This window comes from Stenella coeruleoalba (genome assembly GCF_951394435.1).
Source record: "Stenella coeruleoalba genome assembly, chromosome: 1".
NCBI classification, from domain to species: domain Eukaryota; kingdom Metazoa; phylum Chordata; class Mammalia; order Artiodactyla; family Delphinidae; genus Stenella; species Stenella coeruleoalba.
The window spans coordinates 172,228,224-172,255,254 of NC_137169.1; the positions used below are offsets into that span (position 1 = coordinate 172,228,224).

Consider the following 27,031-nt stretch of genomic DNA (forward strand, 5'->3'; position numbering starts at 1 on the left):
GGTTCCAAGGTCACATCCTCAGGTTCATTCACATGCCCAGTTCTCCCCAAGTAATAGTCTTTCCACAGGACAGGACATCACACAGGCTTGTCCAGAGCTATCCTTTCTGTTTAATGTTCACGGTCCCACTCTGAAGTTCCGGAAGTCCCTCTTCCTTCCTCTCCCAAGTCCATTTCCTGTCACAGAATATTTCAAAGTGAAATCCAACACAACCACCTCTCATTTACACAGATCTCCTGACTCTGTCTGAATCCAGGATTTTTTCCATTACGTCAGGCTGCCCCTCAGACTCTTACTGATAAGTAAATTTCATTTTATGCTACCCTATATATGTCTTTTGCAAGAGATTCTTATCCTCCACCCATCACCCCCCAAAATAACTGACCAGCCATACACGGCTCTATAAAATACTAGCAGTCAATGCACTGTGGCACAGAGTTTATTTTTCCAAACAAGTAAAACAAATGCTTGGCTTAAAAATAATATACACATTATACTCAGGCATATAAGCAATATTTTAAAACAATATTTGTTTTCTCCTGTTTTCCTTTGCAACAATCTATTGGTATGTCAGATTTCAAAACAAAAGCTAGTTTCCACAGGAAGGGAAAACAGATTAAGGCAGACAAGGAAGAAAGGAATAATGTTTGCAACATTTAGATTTGAAATCTTACATAGCCTTCTCAGAAACACTGATGTTTGTTGGCACTTTACTACTTTTAATTCTGAGCATGAAATTCAAACGTCTATGGAGACAAAACTACATAACTATGAACAAAACAAACAACACACTGGTCCCTTCCTGGTGTGAACTTTGGATAAATATGGCAACTCTTTCCAGTTGTGAGTATGCATCTCTCCTTCTCTAGCCACTTTAAAATAGGTTGGATTCTAAACTGTCAGGAAGGATTCAAGTGACGACTAAATTAAATTAAGGTATAAAGAAAGGTCTCATTTCATATTTCTCATAGCATGTTCTACTGACAATGCATTGGGTAATGATGTTTATGATAAAGTCTGTACTTTTGTTTGGGTTATGAATCATTTATTTTTCACTTTTAACAGGAACCAGACATTGCCTCATTACTGTCTTGTCTAAGAAGTATGTCTTGCAATGAATTTTGGTAAGGTCAATTTTTTTTCCCATTAGAGTAGTATGTGTGTTAAAAATTAAAAGATTACTAGATGATCTAAGTCAGTGGTTCTGGAACTATAAATCTGTGGCTAGTAAGTATTAACTCCTTTTTATCAGAAATTCTGAGACTACATAAGAAAGAAGTATGGGAGCAGTCAGATTCCTGAGACTTACTGACCATCATTGAACTAGGTACAGAGGAAGGGACCACAAAATAACTATGTTCTAACTTTGGGTACCTCAGAGGACATAGACGTAGATTATTCAATACCACATCTATTTGCTACTTGATCTTGGCATTTAAGGTATATGCTTGAGCCAAGAGTTCAGTTGATTACTGATAAAGGCAGGCATGATCCTCAGTGGCCTAAATGTTTTAAGAGCTCTATTTCAATGTCAGCTCCACCTTGTACCAGCTACGTGACTCTAGGCAAATTGATTAATCCCTTAGCTTCACTTTTTTCTTCTGAAAATCAGATTGCTAATATGTAACCTCGGCAAAACTGTAGTTTGGACTTAATTATGTAAATGTACATACAGTATCCGGTTCCCAATAAATGTTAGTTCCTTTCCCTTGCATAATTTTATATCAGGAATCAGTGGCAGATTCCATCATATCACAATTGCTTACGGATTCACTTGGGTATTCACAACAGTATTCACTTATATGTTGCCCCTTTAGAGACAAAAAGATTTCTAGGGCTTTGGAGCTAATGACGAGCTACCTCCATCTGATACCCATCATGGATAGAATGCACAGCTTACAAATGCCGTGGAGGCGGGTGGTGGCTGCGGGGTCTGGGGTGGGGGCGTGGAGCCAGGCCTGCAAGGGGCTGGGCAAGATGGCGGCCATGGAGACCAGTCAGCACCCCTGACCCTGGAATCACTGCCCACTGATCCCCTGCTCCTCATCTTATCCTTCTTGGACTACCGAGACCTAATCAATTGTTGCTATGTCAGTTAAAGACTTAGTCAGCTATCAAGTCATGATTCGCTGTGGAGAAGACATTGCAAAAACTACCGGCTGATACCTGAGGAAGAGAAAACACAGAAGAACCAGTGTTGGAAATCCCTCTTCACAGATACTTTTCTGATATAGGAAGATATATTGACCATTATGCTGCTATTACAAAGGCCTGGGATGATCTCAAGAAATATTTGTAACCCAGATGTCCAGATGGTTTTCTCTCTGAAAGAGAGTGCTTAAGAGGAAGACCTAGATGCTGCAGAAGCTCAGATGGGCTTCAAACTTCCAGATGATTATCGATGTTACTATCATATCCACAATGGGCAGAAGTTAGTGGTTCCCGGGTTGTTGGGAAGCATGGTGCTGTCTAATCCTATCTTTCTGAGGATTTGTTAGACATCTACACAGCTGCTGGAGGCTTCCAGCAGAGACAGGGACTGAAATATTTTCTCCCTTTAACTTTTTGCATACATACTGGTTTGAGTCGGTACATAGCAGTGGAAGGGCTGAAACAAAAATGAAGTTTTCTACTGATCTTGGAGACAGAGCAATGAGTGGTCCTGAAGAGAGATCTTAGTTCTCTGCCCAGGAATTGAACGTGGGTCGCCTGAGTTGAAAACCAGGAATCCTAGCCGCTAGACCACCAGGCACTAGAGGCTAGCAGCAAAGTGGCCCTGGCTCTTTCCCCTGTTTGAAAGCAAGAATATTTCAAGGAGGCAAAAATTGTAAAAACAGGTAAAAAGTTTATTATTAGAGATACAGCATAACATGTGGGTGAGCACACAGAGAAGCAGTTTGCTTATTTAAGTCAGAAGCAAGGCAGAAATACACACCCAGAGAGAAAGAGTATGGGCATCCTAAATGAGAAGCACAATAAAGAGGTGATTTAAATCACTTATATGGGACAGTCTTTCCAGGTTTTTGTTTACCTTTGGCCAATTTTCTTATTTCTATCTTCACACCTGAACTGCCCTAGGACCCTCCCCAACATGCATGCACAACTTTTTGCTAAGATGGATCCCACCCCAGAGGCCTGTGGGGGGTATGTCCACACTTATTATGGGGTGGCATCCCCTCCCTTTTTGACCCCCAAGGAGGCTTCCTGCTCACGTGCAGACAGGGAAGTTTTCCTTGATCTCAGGAGTGGTCATCTTATCTCTTTACTTCAGCAGAGCTCAGCTTCTGCCACTAGCTTTGTCCTTGGAGCGTCTGCGTGAGAACAAAGCTTCAGTTTTACTCCACTTGACAAACACCAGCTGCCCAGCCCAAGGGCCCATCTATCTCCTACCTCACTACCAAATGTCTGACCAAACGGCTCAGAGTCCAGCTGCTACTGACATGTTTATCATAGGTGCTACTTTGACTGACTGGTTTACTTCTTATATCAACAATGTTGTATCAGGTGGCTTCCCTATCATCAGAGACCAAATTTTCAGATATGTTTATGATCCGGAGTGTGTAGCAATGACTGGGGATATTACAGTTTCAGTTTCCACATCGTTTCTGCAGGAACTCAGCTCTGTATACCCACCCCACTATTTCTTCACATACCAAATCAGGATTGAAATGTCAAAAGACGCACTTCCTGAGAAGGCTTGTCAGTTAGACAGTCGCTACCGGAGAATAACAAATGCTAAAGGTAATGTGAAGGGACTTTCCTGGCAGTCCAGTGGTTAAGACTTCGCCTTCCAGTGCAGGGGGTGCAGGTTCGAACCCCGGTCAGGGAGCTAAGATCCCACATGCCTTGCAGCCAAAAAACCAAAAACATAAAACAGAAGCAGTAGTATAACAAATTCAATAAAGACTTTAAAAATGGCCCACATCAAAAAAAATCTTTAAAAAAAAATTAAAAAATAAAGGTAATGAGGAAGAAGTTCAAGGACCTGGAGTTGTTGGTAAATTTCCAATCATCAGTCCAGGCTGGGTATATGAATACACAAGTTGTATATTCATATATAACATCACGCTATATGGAAGGATATTATATCTTCCTTTTTTTTTTTTTTTTTTTTTACTTTAAAGACAAAATCTTTAATGTCACCTTTCCCTGATTCCATATGGCATGTCCGACACTCAGGGTGTCTATAGCTCGATTGGAAATGGGTCCTAATAAACATGAAGAGATGCAAGAGAAAGAAGAGGAGGAGGAGGAAGTAGACGATTATGACCATTGGGCAGATATAGATGAATCTGATGAAGAATACTAGGAGGAGAGACGGAGGAGAGTCTTTGATGCTCCCCTTCAAAGATGCCACTGCTCTCACCTTTTTTTAAGCAAGCCTCTGCTGATGGAAGCCCTGGGATGAATCCAGCCTGTTGAACAAATTTCTCAACAATGTAAATAATCCAATTGTTCTCAGCTTACAGCAGGAAAACTAGCATGAAATATCGTGCCAGGCCCTGGGTTCTATGAGATACTACTTTAGGAATTGGATTGTTTGGGTTTGCTTTGTGTTTTTGAGGTAGAGGAGGAAATGGGAATCCTTTTTTTCTCTAGTGGGAAAATAGTTCTCTAGAAATTTCTAGAACAGACATTTCTTTGTTTAAAAATATTTTATACTTATACAGATATGGAAATGGGAGAGAATTGTTTTGAATAAGGATTTAAAATGAGGCAGAAATACCTACACAAGGATAGAAAATATGTGACAATGATTCTGTGAAAAGACTTATAAGTTATTTAGAAATGAACAGAATTTGTAATTAGGCTGATCCATTTAGTGATTCCTGTATATTTTGTACTCACAGGGAACTAACTGACTAAATAGCTTGAATGCTAGTTGTTTGTCCTTTCTTAGACAATCTGTCCTTGAATTTAGAGTTTTCATCACAACAACCTTGAATTTAAAGTCTGTTAGTATGACTTTGACCTTGAATTTAGTCTTCAACTCTACCAACCTTGAATTTAAAGTCTTCAACATTATGACCTTTATCATATTGTTCACAGATGCATCATTTTTGAAGTGTAGTGTGTAAAATTATGTATTGTGTTGTTGACTAACAAAAGAGTCTCCACAATGTCTCATGTAGTCTAAATTTGTAAACACTGCTTCTGTTTTGTTTCCCCTTGAAATACTTGACTGTCTAACTTTGTGATAATGTTAAAATTAAGTATGTTTTCCTGAAACATGAATTTTTTTGTAATTATATAAATGAGAGTTTCGAATGAAATCCTCCAAGTCTCAAAACTCACATTTTGAAAACAAATTTTGGTTCCAATCCTGTATTTTGCGTAATTGCCTATTTCCCATAAACTAATATTAATAAGCAAAAAAAAATGCTGTTGAGCTAAAATAATAAAAATATTAAGGCCTTTATAATAGAAAGGAATGCCTGTGGGCCCAGCTAGACTTTTTTAACTAGATTTAGCCAGTTTGTAGCACCCATTGAGCTCACTAAAGTGAACTTCCGAAAAAAGGGAAGGAAGTGGTTATCTCAACTGAAAGAAAAAACAATGATGATGAAAATGCAGAAGAAAGTAAGATGAGATCAGAGCAAACACAAATTCTATCGGAATGTTCCTCTGGCTTCACTGATATGTACACTGTGGATGCCACACTAGTTAGAACAATGGTATTTCCAACTCAGCCTCCTGGCCCTGAGCGTGACTGCTCTCACTGACATGAATGTGGAAGGACGGGAATAAGAAACCAATCCAGTGAGGTCTTGGCTTCAGTAATACACAAAAAATCAGTTCTGGAAGGTTTAAATATCTAATTATATCAATACAAAATTACTGGAAGATAATACCAAAGACAATTTTTTCAAGTTGTAGCAAGATTTGGCTACATACAATTTTAAATTGTACGTATATCAACAAAATCAAAATTAAAGACAAATGGCAAACTGAACAAAAGCTTGGTAACATGCATGACAGACAAGGAGTCACTGACACTAAAATATAAAGCACACGTACAAATATATAGGAAAAACTGATTACAGTAATGGAAAAGCAGACAAAGGAAATAAGTAGGAAATTCACAAAAGAGAAAATTTAAAGGGCCAATATTTATTTTTTAAGTCAAACCTCACTATTACTCAAATAAGTGCAAATTAAAGCACTTAGATAACTTTGTACCTATCAAAATCACTAAATAAAATGTTAATGTTAATGCCCAGAACAGACAACAGTATGATACAAACAGCAACAATATTTTGGGAGGGAGAGGGGAGTTTGACAAATTTATTAAAAAGCTAAAAATGATGAATCCTTTGACTCAACAAATCTACTTTTTGTAATATATTCTAATAAAATAATCATGATTGTACACAAAATTTTATCCATAAAAATGTTCAAAATGACAATATTTATAATATAAAATATTGAAAACAAGTGCCCCAAAATAGAGGATTGCTAATTAAATTATGTTACTTTCATACAACAAAGCTGTATGCAACCATCAAAAATGATGCTGTGGAAGAATATTTAATAACATAGGAATATGTTAATAATTGTTTGTTACGTGAAAAAAAGCTAAGAAACAGTATGGATAGCATTTTTCCATAAAAGGAGGAAGGGAAGGGAAGAGAAGGGAAGGGAAGGGAAGGGAAGAGGAAACACCATTATATTAATAGCAGTTTACTCGGGATAGTAGAAATTTGGGTGATTTTTTTCCCTAGCTTTATTGAAATATATTTGACATAGAACATCATGTAAGTTTAAGGTATACAAGGTGATGATCTTATACAAATATACATTGTAAAACGAGTATCACAAAAAGGTTAGTTAACATACCCATCACCTCACATAGTTACGTGTGTGTGTGTGTGTGTGTGTGTGTTGAGAACATTTAAGCTCTACTCTCTTAACTTGCAAGTACACAATACAGTATTATTAACTATAGTCACCATGCTGTACATTACATCCTCAGGACTTATTCATCTTATAACTAAAAGTTTGTACCCTTTGACAAACATCTCCCTATATCCCCCACCCCCCAGTCCCTGGCAACCACCAATCTTCTGTTTCTATAAGTTTGGTTTTATTAGATTCTACATATAAGTGAGATCATACAGTATTTTTCTTTCTCTGTCTAACTTACTTCACTTAGCATAATATCCTCAAGGTTCATCCATGTTGGCACAAATGGCAGGATTTCCTTCTTTTAATGGCTGAATAATATTCAAATATATATATATATAAAATATTATATATTATTATAAATATTATATATAATAATATTCCATTATATATAGTGATATTTTTAAGTTTTGTTTTCCCCCTTAATATTATCTGTATTTATTACAATGCATATGTATAACTATAGTAATTTTGAAGCTATTTTAAAGGAAAAATATGCTGTCCAAATATTCTAATCAATTGAAAAAGAATAACTAGAAGAAAAAGGTTAGAGTCTGTAAAATATAGACCACTCCCTGACAAACATGTAAAGAAAAAACTTAAACATGTTTTTGTGAAAAATTGGACTGTGATTAATAATAATTAATAGAAAATTTTACTATTAATTAGGTGATTTCAAACCAACTTCACTGTTTTTATTGATAGAACTGCTAGGTTGGTGAGCTAAAAAGTGCAATGGACACCATGTAAACAGATTTCTGCAAACAGTTGGAGTTTCTCATAATATCCGTGTAGATAAAATGATGAAAGTTAACATGTGTGGATTATAAATTTGCTGGATAATCCAAACACCCAAGATAGTTAAGACACAATTGTGCCAACATGGAAAGTGGTTCCTCACTGGGTGCAACAAAGTTTGTTTAATGGTAATCTTTAAATATTTTTACCAAAAAATAAGATAACACAATTTTCAAATTTGTGGATGAATCAGACTGGGAGATAATAGAAAAAAACAAAGGAATCAAGACTCAAAAGCATCTTGACAAGTTAGAATGCAGGGTCAGAGCAACCCAGAAGACAAAGTAGGAAAAATAGTTTGCTTCTTGAGTATCTGCTTGGAATAATTTGTAAAAGCTGTTGGAATACTGTATTGAGAGGAATTCTAAAGGCACACAGGGCTTGGGGAGAAGAGCCTTGAATCAGTCAGCAATATCTTGTGGTTATATGCCTTCAACACAGTGTATTGCTGCAATATCTTGGAAGTTAGGGATTTTTTATTCATTTATTTAATAACTATTTATATAAGTTTCCTATGTGTTCGGTGGGGAAGTGCTAAAATCACTCAACAATGTCTTGAGCTGTAGAGTTGAGATCACACTAAACTGTGATCTCACAGTGTTAAACTGTGATAAACTGAAGGTGAAAGAAGAGATTGGTTTATTCACTCATTTATTTAACTATTACTCATATAGAGTTTCCTATGTGCCAAGCACCATTCTAAGAGCTTCAAAAATATTAAATCATTTTATTCTCACAATTATATGATAAAATATACTATTATTATTCCCACTCTACAACAAATAGGTTAGTTAACTTGCCCAAGGTCAGAGAGCTACTGAGTGGCACAGCCAGGATTCAAGACCAGGAAGTCTGTTTCCTGAGTGGGTGCCCCTAATCACCACACTATTATGTACAACACTTTGCACAATATATGGACCATTACCATGCACATAATAAATTTTAATTTACTTAAAGATAAGTTTAAACCTTAAATTAAGGACCAGAAAATATAATATGTTATGTAAATATAGAAGGTGAGAGACAGATTCATACCAAAAAAAATTAGTTTGGGATTTATTTCAAGTCCCACAATAATAACGTAGCAGCTAAGAAGACTAATAAACTTTCAGACTTCATTAACAGAAAAGAAGTAAAGGAGAGGAATAAAAGGGGAAAAACTAGAATTTATTGATTGTCTACTTGGTGCTAGGTAGTTTATACGTATATTTTGTTTACCCTTGATTAAATCTCTTGGAGGAAGGTATTTGTGGTAGATTGGTTGCATTACTGGCTTCAGTGGCTTCCCTCTATCCACATCCATCGCAATGTCACTTTGTACCTCTTCCTTCCTTTCCCATTCCCTCTCTGCCCCATCAAGCAATGGAATCTTCACCCCCCGAATTTTTGCTGGATTTTCTTTGGCCAGAAGAATGCAACCAAAGTAACATCATGCCAGCTCTGAACCAGGTCTCACAAGGCCTTGTGTGCTGCCATTCTCCTCATCTTGGAACCCTGCTAGTCACCATATGAGCAAGTGTAGACCAGCTTGCTAGAAAATAAGAGGACATTTAAGTCATCACAGCTGAAGTCATTCTAGATCAGTCAACCTACTGAGTCCAGATATATAAGAGAGTCCAGCCAAGTTCAACCAACCCTCCCATGGTCTCTTGAGAAATAATATGTGGTTATTGTTTTAGACATTAAGTTTTGAGTGGTTTGTTAACATGGCAATGGTCATATGATACAGTATTATTTTTTCTTTTATAAATGCAAAAATTGAGGCTCAAAGAAGTATTTTACCCAAAAGCATCAAGTTTGTAAGTCAAACTGGGAAGTCAAACCCAACTTATTTCATTTCAAAGCCCAGCCTCCTAACACTCTACCATACATATAACATTCAGATATTAGAATAATCTTCTCACTGACCTCTGCAATAAACTGGCTACATGTGAAGTACAGTATTTAATTCTGCACATACTTAAAATAAATCCAGAAGAAAGTTAAAATAATTTTATAAAGTCTATAAGAAAAACATGAGAAAGAAGAGTTTGCTTAGGTTGGAAAAGATAAAACTCATGAAGGACATAAAGAGAAGGGTAAATTATTTTCTCTTGCTCCTGTCTCATCTACTCTTATTCCTTTAGGGAACAAGCTCCCCACCACCATCCATGGAAAGATACATCTAGCCCCTCACGCCTATCATTGGATTTAGATGCTGAACTCTCAGTCCTCATGGTGTTTATCACGAGAGGGTCTTCTTGACCTTCACAGGCTCATAGGCTCACTTTGAGCTTCTAGATTGCCCTTCTTAAGACCATCTCTGCCTCTGACCACACTGTTTTCAGCTGGATTGTTTTTCTTAAATTCCTTTCCAGTTAACATGCTTACCACCTAGACTTGGCCTCTGAAACTTGCCTCTTCCCTCTACAATGATGGAATAAGGAAGCCCCTTCATACCACAAACACATGCACATTTTCTTACCTGGACTTGCTACAGAAATAATGGCTAAAAAGACAGAATTTAATCGGATTTTATCTTAATAAAAGGGAGCTATGTCTAACAATTAGATTTGTCAAATAAAATAATTGGCCCTCCATGATACGATGAAGACCCAATCCCAGGAATCGTGGTATGTTGCATAAGAGAACCCTTATTGTGATAACTTGGGTAATACAAGTTGCTGAAACAAATAAATACCAAACTTTTAGTAGCTCTGAACAATATAATATTATGTCTCACTCCTGTATTAATCAATGAGAGTGTTTCTAGTCAACTGGTAGCTTTCCTTGAAGTGGTGATTCAAGGACCAAGTCCTGTCTTGTGCCTCTACCAACACCATCCTCAGAAACATACAGGGTTTTTTTGTTTTGTATGTTTTTTTGTTTTTTGTTTTTGTAAATCCAGCCAGAGATGAGGGAGGAAAGAGAAGATGGAAAAAGCACCTGCTTCTTAACCACCTCAGCCAACAAGTTATGTGCGCCAGATTCCAATAGTGAAAGCTAGTCATATGTCTCCACTGAAATGTAAGAAGAATTGGGAAATGCAGTCCTTGGTCACTTCCAAGAAGCCACCGCCCAGTAACTACTCCTCACTCTGAAAGGGGAATGAAAATGTTCAAAAGAGCCAGTCATCACTACTGCCATTGGATAATAAAATAAATGGGCTTTAAGTTCTGTTTTAACTCCAGTTTTCAAGGCTTTCAACTTTCATAAAGGTTTAGCCCAAGAAACATCCACTTGCATTTAACTGCAAACTCTTCAAATTTCTAGTTTGAACACACTGATCACAAGCTCTTATACTAGACTCTAAGGACTTGGAGGGCAAGAATGGAGTCCTCTAAAATTTGTATGCCCAGAGCACTCTCTCCTACATACTGTAGCTGCCCAACAAATATTTGTTGAGTAAATGAATATTAGGTTATCCAGGTTTACCTATACAAAATGAACCTGAATTCATCCTTGAATTCAATGTCAGGGATATTTGTTTCTCAAGATAAATTTCTACACCTATCTGCCCATACCACATTAAGCTAGTGACGGTTCTGTGAGCATGTATTATTATGGTCCTTCATACATTTTCAGATACAGCTTCCATTGCCTAGATTACTCTATCCCCATATTCATCTGGAAAATGCCTTCCCTCCCTCAAGAGTTGGCTCAAGAATGACCACCTGTCCTCCACATCTTACCCAATTCTTCCAGCAGACTTTAAGTACTTCATCCCCAGTGCTTCCATTATTACCAATTATAATTCTTTCTAATTTATTAGAGTTATCTATTTTCTGTCTCTCCATTAGATTATAAACCATTTAAAGGTAGAAATCATGGCTTTTCATCTTTATGTTACAAACATCTTGACCACTGTCTATCAGAGATGCTCAATTAATATTTGCTAAACAAATTATCATTGCTTTGATTTATTCCATGCCAAAATAAAAACCATAATAGCATTTGAAGAATGATATGCCTTCCCCTCTCACTCCCCTTCCCCCAGACACAAAGTGGTCTGATTTGTGGAAAGAAAGCAGAGTAGACATTGAAAGGAGAAAATCCTCAATATGATATTTAAGTTGAAAGCTTCTAATTCCATTCATATTATGATATGTACATCTCTAAACACAATAATACATTCTCTGTTGCATTACAATATAGTTTCATGCTGACCTGGATCCCTAACTGGGTATTAACCAGTATTTTGTCTGTGTGACAATCACTTCAGCAGAAGTATTTTTAGTATTTTTTATTTGTGCCACAATAATTATAAAGCTGAAAGACTCATTTGCCTTCAAACTGAAATCTTTAATTTTTCAGATATTATAAGAGGAGACAGGAAAAAAAAAACTAACATTAACCAAAAGCCTATGGGGTCCTTGATGCTTTACTTACTTTACTCATCAAAATCTTACATCAACCTAGTAAGAGATGAGCATTATTATCACCATTTAGACATTAGCAATCTAAGCTTTAGAAAGTTTAACATTGTTCAAGCCAGGATTCAAATTCAGATGCATCAGGCTCCGTGGTAGGCTGACTAGTGCCCTCTCCTCCACCCACCCCCACCTCCGCCAAGATGTCCACGTCCAGTTCCCCAGAGCATTATGTATATATGGCAAAAGCAACTTTGCAGATGTGATTAAGGATCATGAGATGGGGAGATTATTCTGGATTACCAGTGGGCCCTAAATGTAATCAGAGTCCTTGTAGTAGGAAGGCAGAGAGAATTTGTCTACAGTAGAGGAAAAGGCAGGGTAACCCTGAAAGCAGAGTTTGAAGTGAGGCATCCAGGGACTGCTTGGGTACTCTAGAAGTGGAAGTGGTAAGGAACAGATTCTCCCCGAAGCCTCCAGAAAGAACCAGGACTGCTAACACCTAGATTTTAGCCTCTTAAGACTTCTTTTGATCTTCTGAACTCTAGAACACCAGAAAATAAATTTTCAGAGTTTTACCCTTGTGGAATTTGTTGCTGCAGCAACAGGAAACAAACACAGGCTCCAAACTTTGAGAAAACCTACATAAATCAATTCAGTGCAACTCATAGTACATTCTTAAGATGGAGTACTTAAACACCTCCCCAACAGGAAAAGCCAACCACTGGAGAAGTGTCAGACCAGATAGGGGCCTTCCAGATATGAACACCCTCCAAGAACACTTGAGCCATCACCATGACTATTCCACAGCAAAATGTGGAAATCTTTAGACAAGTAATCCAGCAGATCTTCCCAGCTTGGAGGAAGGAATAGTGTGACAGCCAGCCACTCAGGTAGCCAAGCCATAAAATCTTGTAGAGCTAAATCGAAACTCTGAACTGAACCCACAAGCCTGAGGTGGCCACACAAACCTCAGAAGAACTACTTGTACTTCCAGTAACAAAACATTTTTAAACAAGGGCCATAGTACATTTCCAGCTCTTGGGGCAAAATCTTGCATATATCCTATAGTAGCCCAAGGCTGGAATTTACCAGAGAATAAGTCAGAAAAAAAAGCTTGCAAACTCTGTACTTAGCCCAGATGGAAAAACAAGCTACTGGCTTTGAGGCAGTACAAACTCCAGACCTCATGCCAGCAGTAGTCTCCTCCAGGATTACATTTGGCATAAGAATGGGAATTGTAGTAGTTTGAATTATGCATATTTTCCAATGAAAAATAAGTACTACCATGAAGTGAAAGAGAGTTTGTTTATCTCTTCTCTTGTTCATTGAAACCATTCTCACTGACTCTCAAGGCTGCTGCCCAGTGTCACCCTCTCAGGGGAAGTGTCCTGAGCAGGAAACAATCGGCAAGGCCAAGAGGGAATAGAAACTCCTGAATAAAATTAGCTTATGTTTTCCTGCCCTGCTTTGATCTTGATAGATATTTCAGCATGAAAAATTTTCAGTATTAGTTTTCTGAAATATTCAAAAAGGTAAGGCTCAGAGGTAAAACAATAATAATAACGTTGCCTGTTTGGTAAGGGAAGTTTCCCTGGTGAAAGTGGACAATAATCTGATTGAGGACAAAATATGAATATAATGAAAACGCTGATCAAAATCTACAGGGATTTTAACAGCAAAGATTGAAAGTAGTGCAAATATTTTCTAGAAATCCTTAACAAAAAAGCTATCCTCAAATTTTAAAATTCCATTTATTCCCTCATCAATCTCCCTGAATCTCTGACATTGTGGGTGTAAGAATTGTCAGAAGTCCCACGAACCACATCTTAATGCCTTAAATGATCTTGACAATGACGTTTATTTCAGATCAACTATATCAGAAAATGTCTCCCTAACATTCATTAAAATCAAATCAATAGGTAGTAACTGACCACCAATATTTGTAAAATGCTGTGGGAGATACAACAGTCAAATCAGTGTCCTCTCAGGGTTTACAATCTATGAGAGAGAAAGGACAAAAATATATAAAATGTTAAATAAATAACAAAATTTTAGATATGGGTCAAAATAGAAACCCATCACAAAGTAGCACATGATCAGTCAACAAATGATTCTATAGGAATGGCCACCATGGGGGTTTAAAGCAGAAGATCATATTAAAACCGCAAGCCTAGAAGGAGACTAGGGAATTCCGTTGTTTCTATCATGTTACAGAGTGGCTAGAGCCCAGTAAGTAACTGGTATGAAGGAGAGGGACGCAGGTACTAGAGTCATACAATCCAAATGTCAAACCCCAGTTCCACCACTTGCCAGGCATCAGATCTTGGAAATTATTTAAACAGTCCGAGCCTGCTTATCTTCCTCTGTAAAATATCAAACCTACCTCCCAAGATTGCACTGCGGGTAAAGTAAGAAATGTATGTAAAGTTCTCGGCAGAAGGTAGATGCTCAATAAGTATGAAAACCTTTCCTGTGGTAGTGGTTATTTAGTCTTCAATAAAGTTTTTTCTGAGATTGTCATGACAGCCTGTTATTCTCCACAAACCTAAACATTCCTTTTATTTCAGAGGTCCCCTGCACTGGCAGTGTCATGGTTTTCCTGTGACTGCCCAGTAAGCTATGGGTTTCCAGTTTGATCCTCATGGATGCCACAGAGAAAGTGTCTCTCCCCTCAGAAACATTTTTTTTTAACTCCTGTCATTGCCACAGAACACAGAGAACCTACACATTTCCTCAATTCTGTCATGTGCATTTTATACGTATTAATTCTTCTGAAATAGGAATGTGGTTTATAACTGACATTCAAGGAAACTTTCCAGGAATAATTTTTAATGAAATGTTGCTATTAATATAGTGGCTTGTTTTACAATTAATGGCATCTTGGCATAAAGGAAACATGGTCGTGGCATTGGAGAGAATGAAGCTTCCATAGAAAGGAAAGGTGGGCTCAAGTTTAGAGGCAAAAAGCCATGAACTTAATGCCACAGAACTGTACACTTAGAAATTGTTAAAATGGTAAATTTTATGGTATATGTATTTTACTACAATAAAAAATTTAAGCCACAGAATATGTAACCATCTCCTGGATTAACAAGTCAGTATTGTGCAAGGGAACCAGTACTGTACCGGGTGTATTAGAAAACAAGCAAAGCCTTCCATAGAAACCAACTGATTCTCTGCCCTCCAAGCCTGCTCTTTGAAGAAGAGCATATGCAAACCCTAAGACATTATTACAGTTAGTCTCCCATGCTCTATAGCAAGACATGGTCATTCCTACAAGGCTGGATCTAGATAAGAGTGAATACAAACCCACACAAAATGATGGTGAAAACTCATCTCTTAGTCCTACCAGTCAAAGGTTGTCACCAGTTCACTTAGTGCAGAATGCCTACAGAATGGTGTTGGAACCCCCCATGGATTCTTCAGAGTGCTCTAGTGCTTTGAGGATGGCTCTCTGGAGCAGAGTTAATCAGGACAACAGATAAATCCTTGTAGAAAGCCAAGCCACCCCATTCACTGAGCCCTGATATTGTTTCCAAAAAGTGATACAGGTCCTGGTAGTTCAGTATTCCACAACTGGTGCTGCTAGGTCAGAAATGACCCAAACAGGTGGTTAATCCCTCCATGCCTCACTTAGCCTATGGCACCATATGAAATGTTCTGGATTGGACATTGCTTAGAAAACCTGACACTCAAAGGGGCCAATGACCAAGTCAGTCTTTGTAAGGCGAAATTTTGTTGTTGCAGGTATTCACAGCCTCCAGCTCTTACTCTGACCTTGTTCACAAAACACTGGGCAAGCACAGGTATAGCTGGAGACGAGGCTGAGTGACATCCATAGAGCAGCTCACCATGTCCACCCTTTTATGGAGAGTCGCCTTTGGAGTAGATCCTCTTTGGACAGCATTCATGTGGGGCACAAGTTCAAGAGCATCATCCACCTGACTCTTCCTAAACCTCCTTGCCGTCAGTCCTCAGGTCTTCTCTCCTTCCAGGCAAAATGGATCACAAGGTGGACTGCTCAAAGTGCTGCCCGTGGGGAGGATTTCCCACCTCCAACCTCCAGGGCATGTGGCTCTGCTGGCACCTCAGCAGTCCATGTCCAGCTGGCGTCAGCAGAGCCATTTGTAAACTAGACTCATGCTTTTCCCCTTTACCTGAATGAAGCTAACACCCCATGAAGTCACAGCTGTGGGTGCTACAAGCATAATGGCAAAGACAATGAGGGCAACTGAAATGTCCAGAAATGGGGGTTGGTTAACTGAAGTATGGTATATAAAATGAAATAATATACATCCATTTTAAATAATGCTATAAATACTCAATGAGATAATTTTCTTTCTAATAGGTACAGGATTGGTTTTTTGTTTTTTGCTTTTGCTATAAGGTTGAGTGTGAACATACATGTTAGGAAACTGATTATTCATGGTATACTATTTAAAATATACAAAAAAAAGAGACAAGTAACAGCTCATAATTTTACATCTCACACACAAAACTCTCATTAAGTATAGAGATTAACCTACTGGAAGCTTTGGAATGGTCTCCTGCCTCACAAAATTTGCCCTAGTGGTCAGAAATTATATACTTAGTAATTCATTTTGCAGAGTCTTAAAGGCTTTTTTCAGTCTTCAGCAGTCTCATTAAAAAAGTAAATCCTTTTCCTTTAAACCTGCTAACATCCTGAGGGTGTGAGGATGGGCTGCAGTGTTGAGGGGAAGATTTCAGGGAAGGAAGGAGAGAGAGTGTGGGTAGGAGCAGAAATCTTATTGAAGGACAAATTTAATCAAACTTCAAACACAAAAGCATTTCCACAAACTACTGTTTACTGCTGTTGAAGTCTTCTTTGTGTCCATGTTTAAGGTAAAATGATGACAAATAAAAATATCAAAGTTATAAACTACACCACACTAGAATCAGAAGTAAGAACAAAAAGGGAAAAGTTAAACACTTTGGTGGAGGGCAGGAGGCAGGAATGTGTTCTGCTTTACTGAACTGGGGCCAGAGTGTTTTGTTTTGATTGTTCTCCATACTTCCTTCCTCAATTGTACTATATCCCTTACACTTAAAGCAGAAATTTCTGATCAAAATGTTGCAGCATCTACAAGGTCAAAAGAAGGTTCTTGAAGGACAGCCATCTCAACCATTGACCACGAAGCAATCACCACAGCCTTGTGCCCCCAGCCCAGAGAGCCTCACTATCCTGGAACGAGGTACCAAGGAAGAAACAAAACTCCACCGTTCTTTCTGTAAACCCAGTCAGAAGGGTTAGCTCTGGGCAGAGCTGGGAGGGAAAGGACTTGATGATCTGTGCCTTTGCATCTTCTCCTTCACTACCCCTTTCCTGGAACCCTTCTCCAAAATCCACATCCCACATCCATAGTCTATCAATAGTATCCCAGTGATCTATTGCATTCTTATTTTATCATGAGCTTGCTGAACTAAAAAAAAAGGCTTCAAGACTTGCCTGACCCTGGGACTTCCCTGGTGTTGCAGTGGTTAAGAATCTGCCTGCCATTGCAGGGGATACAGGTTTGAGCCCTGGTCCAGGAAGATCCCATAAGCTGCGGAGCAACTAAGCCCATGCACCACAACTACTGAGCCTGTGCTCTAGAGCCTGCGAGCCACAAATACTGAGCCCACATGCTGCAACTACTGAAGCCTGAGTGCTCTACAGCCCACATGCCGCAACTACTGAGCCCGCGTGCTGCAACTACTGAAGCCCATGCGCCTAGAGCCCGTGCTCTGCAACAAGAGAAGCCACCGCAATGAGAAGCCTGCGCACCGCAACGAAGAGTAGCCCCCACTTGCCACAACTAGAGAAAGCCTGCGTGCAACAAAGATGCAATGCAGCCAAAAAGAAAAAAAAAAGACTTGCCTGACCCTGGGACAAGGACGCCTGGCCCCAGGACTGCATGCCAGCCATGAGGGAATCTGAGTTTTTAGATCTGCTTGCCTTACTAGTTCTTTCCTTTTGTAAATGTAATTCTTTTTTTTTTCCAGATTTATTGAATTATAATTGACAAATAAAATTTTAAGATATGAAAAAAGAGACTTCCATATAAATTGCTAATGATATAAGTTCAGATCTGTGGAGAAAGATATTTAAGATGGAAGACCCTCTCAAGAGGGTGACTTCAAAGTTCCCAGCACTCTTATCCCTCCACTGCCCCTCACAAACTGAGACCCTCAGTGACCTGTCAGTGAAGGCTCTTCCTCTAACTCAGGCTTCACCAGAGAGCACTTGAGGCAGTATATCCTGCTTCAGGACCACCTGAAGACCATTCTACCTGTATTATCTGCCAGAGCTGTATTGCAGAACACCACAGCCTGGGTGACTTACACAGAAATTAATTCTCTCTCAATTCTGGGAGCTGGAAGTCCAACACTTGGCAGGTTTGTTTTCTTGAGATCTTGGCTTACAGATAGTCACCTTCTCATTGTGTCCGCACATGGTCATCTCTCCATCCTAACTTCCTCTTCTTATAAAAACACCAGTCATATTGCATTAGGGCTCACTCATATGACTTCATTTTGCCTTAATTACCTCTTTAAAGGCTCTTTATCCAAATACAGTTACATTTTGAGGTTAGGGCTTCAATATATGAATTTTGAAAGCACACAGTTCAACCCGTCACACTCTCCTCCCATCTTCAGAAAGAAATTTCAAAAAGCCACAGAATGTTCTTCGATTTAGCTAGGAATGTTAAATCAGGCTTCCTTTAAAGGGAAAAGCCCTAGCAGCTCAGGGATGGAAGATACGTTTCAAAAAGGAGAAATCTGTTGGAGAGTTCCCTGCTGGCTCAGCTCCAGGAGGAGGACCTGAGATAAAAAAGAAAAGAAAAAGAAACTATCCTGACCATGAACTTGCCATGCACTACCCAAAGGGAGCTGAGGCATCTCCTTCGTTGTCACCAGATGGTGCAGGATGGGAGCGAGCACCATCCAGTCAGATGCATTAGGGGACTTTGGACAGTAAACCATGAGTGAGACAGGCTGGGATCACCCAGGCTTGCCGAGTCAACAGAGTGAGCAGTCTGCTGCTCTCCCACACCCAACAAGAACATATGGCACTACTTTGGGGCTGTTTGTCATCAAAGGCAACCACACCATTCTTTTTTCCTTTTGTTTACTTTCAGTAACAGTAACAATACCCCATATTGAACTCTTACTGAATAGCAGGCATTGGGTTAATTGCTTTGTATACATTTTCCCACTTAACCCTTACATTATTTTCTCTATTTTAAATAGGAAGAAACTATCCAAGGTCACACAGCTAGTAAGAGGAAGAGATGGTAGTTGAACTAAGAACTCTGACACCAGAGCCCTTAGCTACTTCTCTTCATCAATCCACCTTCAGGAGGCAATAGGATTTGGGTAGAATAGCGTAGTTGGAAGGAAACACAAGGAACAGTCACAAAGGCCAGTGTTCAAATCCTAGTTCAATGACCATCGGCAAGCTATTTAATCTCTCTATACTCAGTTGTCTCCTACACAACCTGGGGATAATTTACAAAAAAGTCCAATCAAAGTAACTCATAAGTAGCATCTATCATTATTATTATTATTTATTTTCTCCCTCAGCTCTATTGCTACATTGTTTTACATGATTAAACATGTAAAAATATGAACCAATGAAATTGCACTAGTACTTAAAAATAGTAATGCCTTGCATTGCAAGTTTACATTAATCAGTACTACTAATTTGAAGTTTTCCTTTTAGCTCATTTTTCAGCAAAGGTGAAATTTAGATGGACCCTTCTTTTTCAGCCCCTTTTAAAATCTACTGATTGCTTATTAACATTGCATTCTCATTATCCCTACAGCATCTCAATCCCTTAGGAAGACTCAGTGAATAATTTAAAATTCATGTTTAATTTATTATACATGCCTATAGCAACTTTTTCATGGAGTGATCCTTGTTAAAGTTCTCAAGGCCTAGAGGCACAGGTGACTCCATTAAAAATGTATTTCTCAGTTTTCTTGAGGGATTCTTTTCAAAAGTGCTGGAATGGGCACATTCATAGTTAATTGACAGGAGATGACATGCTATTCTACTCACCACATTTGAAGAAACATTCCTTTTTATCTGATAATTAGCTGTATGCCAATACTTTCCATTTCCTGCTTTTTGGATTATAATTAAAGCATATGATGTAAAACAGTGTAACTGATTCAACTATTTTCTGGGAAATGGTTTAAAGAAGCATTACAAAGGTGAATCAGGAGTGGGAGAAAGAGACGAGGAGTGGTGGATATATGCTTCCAAGTAGAGCCTCGGAAAGTTAAATGATAGTGAAATAGAGTGCAGAGGCCAGGATCTTTCTTGTTCCTTCTCTAGACGCTCTGAATGAAATAATCAGAATGATGTGGAACACTTTTCTCTGGCTGTGACCTCCAGTTTGGGACCAAGATCCATCCACAACTAGGTACTATGCCCTTTCCTGGAACAGAAATGAAGCCAGAACCTTGCCTATTTTTCTGCTGAACCTAGTTCCATAATCTATCAAATGGTTTATGTTTCACTGACATTAAGCTTGAGTTTGAAGTCTTCTAACATCTCAGTTGAGCCCCTTTATATGTGACTATGATGCTTTCTATTTATTGAGTCAATACGGTTATTCATTTGTAGATATGTGAAAAACATGAATACAACCAAGGATAAATTCCAAATAAAATGGTCTGGGAGGCATTAATTTGACTCAGATTAGTACAGATTATTTTTTTAAGGTACCTGTGGTTAAAGATCTCCCTTACTATATGTTGTACCACCAAAACTATGAGGGGTCCAACCAGCCTCTATTCCCTTCTAGAAGCTGTTCTCTCCCCATATGATGCCCTACAATAAGTTAAATATGGCCACAAATTCTTTACAGCAACTCCCATCAAAACTAAATAGTGGAAACTATTTCCCCACTGCCTTGAATCTGAGCTGACTTTGTGACTTGCTCTGACGAATAGTTTGTGGCACAAGTGAAATCCTATGACTTCCAAGCCTTGGCTTCTAGAAGCCCTGAAGCCTCTGCTTTCATGCTCTTTGGACACTGCTGCCATGTGAACAAGACCATCTGTGAGGATGAAAAAGACCACATGGGGAAAGAGACCCAGCAGTCCAGCCATTACAGGATCATTTACCCAGGCCCCAGACTGTGAGCTGAGAATGAGGCTCATGACCAACTAAACCACCAACAGGTGCCAACAGATAGAGTTGAGTGGTCCCAGCTGAGCTCTGCCCAGATTGCCAAGCCAAAGAACAGTGATAAATAAATGGGTGTTGTTTTAGGCACTTAGGTTTTGGGGGGGTTGGTAATGCAGCAGTAGATCACTAACACATACCTTTATATTCCTTTCTTCCTAATATGTCCTCCATCTACTCGTAGAGTGAGCTCCAAAGTCACTCCTCCAAGAAGTTTCCCCTGGTGGAAACTTTCCCTGCAAAGCCAGCCTCACTCAGGTTCAAGTCAATGTCCTGCCTTGTGCAATTCTGAGGGCAGTGAGACCCATCTGCCTCCCCTAAATATCTTCCCCATCCACCAGCTGATGACTGGGATCTCACCATTAAAGTTTAACTACTTACATAAGAGCATAAATGCCTGTTCACTTTTACGAGTCCCTGGAAGGGACAACAAGTTTGTGCTCTTGATTTTTCTCTTATTAAAAAGTATACAGGGACTTCCGGGAAGATGGCGGAAGAGTAAGACGCGGAGGTCACCTTCCTCTCCACAGATACACCAGAAATACATCTACGCGTGGAACAACTCCTACGGAGCACCTACTGAACGCTGGCAGAAGACCTCAGACCTCCCAAAAGGCAAGGAACCCCCCACGTACCTGGTTAGGGCAAAAGAAAAAACTAAACAGAGACAAAAGGATAGGGACGGGTCCTGCACCAGCAGGAGAGAACTGTGAAGGAGGAAAAGTGTCCACACACTAGGAAGCCCCTTCGCGGGTGGAGACTTCGGGAGGCGGAGTGGGGGAGCTTGGGAGCCGCGGAGGAGAGCACAGCAACAGGGGTGCGGAGGGCAAAGCGGACAGATTCCAGCGCAGAGGATCGGGCCGACCGGCACTCACCAGCCGAGAGGCTTGTCTGCTCGCCCGCCGGGGCGGGTGGGACTGGGAGCTGAGGCTCCAGCTTTTGTCGGAGCGCCGGGAGAGGACTGAGGTTGGCGGTGTGAACACAGCCTGCAGGGCGTTGGTGCGCCGCGGCTGGCCGGGAGAGAGTCCGGGGAGGGGTCTGGACCTGCGGAAGAGGCAAGAGACTTTTACGTCCCTCTTTGTTTCCTGGTGCACGAGGAGAGGGGATTAAGAACGCTGCTTGAGAGAGCTCCAGGGACGGGCGCGAGCCGCGGCTAAGAGTGCGGAGCCCAGAGACGGACATGGGACGCTAAGGCCACTGCTGCCGCCGCCAGGAGGCCTGTGTGCGAACACAGGTCACTAGCCACACGCCCTTCCGGGGAGCCTGTGCAGCCCGCCACTGCCAGGGTCCCGGGATCCAGGGACGGCTCCCCCGGGAGAGCGCACGGCGCGCCTCAGGCTGCAGCATCACGCCTGCCTCTGCCACTGCAGGCCCGCCCCGCACTCCGTGACCCTCCCTACCCCCCGGCCTGGGTGAGCCAGAGCCTCCGAATCAGCGGCTCCTATAACCCCGTCCTGTCTGAGCAAAGAACAGACGCCCTCCGGCGACCTACACGCACAGGCGGGGCCAAATCCAAAGCTGAGCCCCTGGGAACTGTCAGAACAAAGAAGAGAAAGGGAAATCTCTCCCAGCAGCCTCAGGAGCAGCGGATTAAAGCTCCACAATCAACTTGATATACCCTGCATCTGTGGAATACCTGAATAGACAACGAATCATCCCAAATTAAGGAGCCCTGTGGATGAAAGGCTCTTGGTGCTGCAGCCAGGACTCAGTGCTGTGCCTCTGAGGTGGGAGAGCCAACTTCAGGACACTGGTCCACAAGAGGCCTCCCAGCTGCACATAATATCAAACAGCAAAAATCTCCGAGAGATCTCCATCTCAACGCCAGCACCCAGCTTCACTCAACGACCAGCAACCTACAGTGCTGGACATCCTATGCCAAACAACTAGCAAGACAGGAACACAACCCCACCCATTAGCAGAGAGGCTGCCCAAAATCATAGTAAGTCTACAGACACCCCAAAACACACCACCAGACGTGGACCTGCCCACCAGAAAGACAAGATCCAGCCTCATACACCAGAACACAGGCACTAGTACCCTCCACCAGGAAGCCTACACAACCCACTGAACCAACCTTAGCCACTGGGGACAGACACAAAAAACAACAGGAACTACGAACCTTCAGCCTGCAAAAAAGGAGACCCCAAACACAGTAAGATAAGCAAAATGAAAAGACAGAAAAACACACAGCAGATGAAGGAGCAAGATAAAAACCCACCAGACCTAACAAATGAAGAGGAAATAGGCAGTCTACCTGAAAAAGAATTCAGAATAATGATAGTAAGGTTGATCCGAAATCTTGGAGATAGAATGGACAATAGAATGGACAAATTGCAAGAATCAGTTAACAAGGACCTAGAAGAACTAAAGATGAAACAAGCAACGATGAACAACACAATAAATGAAATTAAAAGTACTCTAGATGGGATCAATAGCAGAATAACTGAGGCAGAAGAACGGATAAGTGACCTGGAAGATAAAATAGTGGAAATAACTACTGCAGAGCAGAATAAAGAAAAAAGAATGAAAAGAACTGAGGACAGTCTCAGAGACCTCTGGGACAACATTAAACGCACCAACATTCAAATTATAGGGGTTCCAGAAGAAGAAGAGAAAAAGAAAGGGACTGAGAAAATATTTGAAGAGATTATAGTTGAAAACTTCCCTATTATGGGAAAAGAAATAGTTAATCAAGTCCAGGAAGCACAGAGAGTCCCATACAGGATAAATCCAAGGAGAAATACGCCAAGACACATATTAATCAAACTGTCAAAAATTAAATACAAAGAAAACATATTAAAAGCAGCAAGGGAAAAACAACAAATAAACACACAAAGGAATCCCCATAAGGTTAACAGCTGATCTTTCAGCAGAAACTCTGCAAGCCAGAAGGGAGTGGCAGGACATATTGAAAGTGTTGAAGGAGAAAAACCTGCAACCAAGATTACTCTACCCAGCAAGGATCTCATTCAGATTTGATGGAGAAATTAAAACCTTTACAGACAAGCAAAAGCTGAGAGAGTTCAGCACCACCAAACCAGCTCTACAACAACTGCTAAAGGAACTTCTCTAGGCAAGAAACACAAAAGAAGGAAAGAACCTACAATAACGAACCCAAAACAATTAAGAAAATGGGAATAGGAACACACATATCGATAATTACCTTAAATGTAAATGGACTAAATGCTCCCACCAAAAGACACAGATTGGCTGAATGGATACAAAAACAAGACCCATATATTTGCTGTCTACAAGAGACCCACTTCAGACCTAGAGACACATACAGACTGAAAGTAAGGGGATGGAAAAAGGTATTTCATGCAAATGGAAACCAAAAGAAAGCTGGAGTAGCAATTCTCATATCAGACAAAATAGACTTTAAAACAAAGACTATTAGAAGAGACAAAGAAGGACACTACATAATGATCAAGGGATCGATCCAAGAGGAAGATATAACAATTGTAAATATTTATGCACCCAACATAGGTGCACCTCAATATATAAGGCAAATACTGACAACCATAAAAGGGGAAATCGACAGTAACACATTCATAGTAGGGGACTTTAACACCCCACTTTCATCAATGGACAGATCATCCAAAATGAAAATAAATAAGGAAACACAAGCTTTAAATGATACATTAAACGAGATGGACTTAATTGATATTTATAGGACATTCCATCCAAAAACAACAGAATACACATTTTTCTCAAGTGCTCATGGAACATTCTCCAGGATAGATCATATCTTGGGTCACAAATCAAGCCTTGGTAAATTTAAGAAAATTGAAAATGTATCAAGTATCTTTTCTGACCACAACGCCATGAGACTAGATATCAATTACAGGAAAAGATCTGTAAAAAATACAAACACATGGAGGCTAAACAATACACTACTTAATAATGAAGTGATCACTGAAGAAATCAAAGAGGAAATCAAAAAATACCTAGAAACAAATGACAATGGAGACACAACGACCCAAAACCTGTGGGATGCAGCAAAAGCAGTTCTAAGGGGGAAGTTTATAGCAATACAAGCCCACCTTAAGAAGCAGGAAACATCTCAAATAAACAACCTAACCTTGCACCTCAAGCAATTAGAGAAAGAAGAACAAAAAAACCCCAAATCTAGCAGAAGGAAAGAAATCATAAAAATCAGATCAGAAATAAATGAAAAAGAAATGAAGGAAACAATAGCAAAGATCAATAAAACTAAAAGCTGGTTCTTTGAGAAGATAAACAAAATAGATAAACCACTAGCCAGACTCATCAAGAAAAAAAGGGAGAAGACTCAAATCAATAGAATTAGAAATGAAAAAGGAGAGGTAACAACTGACACTGCAGAAATAAAAGAGATCATGAGAGATTACTACAAGCAACTCTATGCCAATAAAATGGACAACCTGGAAGAAATGGACAAATTCTTAGAAATGCACAACCTGCCAAGACTGAATCAGGAAGAAATAGAAAATATGAACAGACCAATCACAAGCACTGAAATTGAAACGGTGATTAAAAATCTTCCAACAAAGAAAAGCCCAGGACCAGATGGCTTCACAGGCGAATTCTATCAAACATTTAGAGAAGAGCTAACACCTATCCTTCTGAAACTCTTCCAAAATATAGCAGAGGGAGGAACACTCCCAAACTCAGTCTATGAGGCAACCATCACCTTGATACCAAAACCAGACAAGGATGTCACAAAGAAAGAAAACTACAGGCCAATATCACTGATGAACATAGATGCAAAAATCCTCAACAAAATACTAGCAAACAGAATCCAACAGCACATTAAAAGGATCATACACCATGATCAAGTGGGGTTTATTCCAGGAATGCAAGGATTCTTCAATATACGCAAATCTATCAATGTGATAAACCATATTAACAAACTGAAGGAGAAAAACCATATGATCATCTCAATAGATGCAGAGAAAGCTTTTGACAAAATTCAACACCCATTTATGATAAAAACCCTGCAGAAAGTAGGCATAGAGGGAACTTACCTCAACATAATAAAGGCCATATATGACAAGCCCACAGCAAACATCATCCTCAATGGTGAAAAACTGAAAGCATTTCCACTAAGATCAGGAACAAGACAAGGTTGCCCGCTCTCACCACTCTTATTCAACATAGTTTTGGAAGTTTTAGCCACAGCAATCAGAGAAGAAAAGGAAATAAAAGGAATCCAAATCGGAAAAGAAGAAGTAAAGCTGTCACTGTTTGCAGATGACATGATCCTATACATAGAGGACCCTAAAGATGCTACCAGAAAACTACTAGAGCTAATCAATGAATTTGGTAAAGTGGCAGGATACAAAATTAATGCACAGAAATCTCTGGCAATCCTATATACTAATGATGAAAAATCTGAAAGTGAAATCAAGAAAACACTCCCATTTACCACTGCAACAAAAAGAATAAAATATCTAGGAATAAACCTACCTAAGGAGACAAAAGATCTGTATGCAGAAAATTATAAGACACTGATGAAAGAAATTAAAGACGATACAAATAGATGGAGAGATATACCATGTTCTTGGATTGGAAGAATCAACATTGTGAAAATGACTCTACTACCAAAAGCAATCTATAGATTCAATGCAATCCCTATCAAACTACCACTGGCATTTTTCACAGAACTAGAACAAAAAATTTTGCAATTTGTATGGAAACACAAAAGACCCCGAATAGCCAAAGCAATCTTGAGAACGAAAGAAGGAACTGGAGGAATCAGGCTCCCAGACTTCAGACTATACTACAAAGCTACAGTTAT

General features: G+C 39.7%; 1 protein-coding gene and 1 pseudogene across 8 annotated transcripts in view; one reads left to right on the forward strand and one right to left on the reverse strand.

Moving 5' to 3' along the window:
- Positions 1–27,031, reverse strand: part of HMCN1 (hemicentin 1) — an 883,583-nt gene that overhangs the window by 788,090 nt on the left and 68,462 nt on the right. The gene's annotated exons all lie outside the window — the stretch shown is intronic.
- Positions 1,978–4,604, forward strand: LOC307189222 (F-box only protein 3-like; annotated as a pseudogene). Its single transcript has 3 exons — positions 1,978–2,607; positions 3,359–3,741; positions 3,962–4,604. The product of its transcript is annotated as an F-box only protein 3-like (transcript).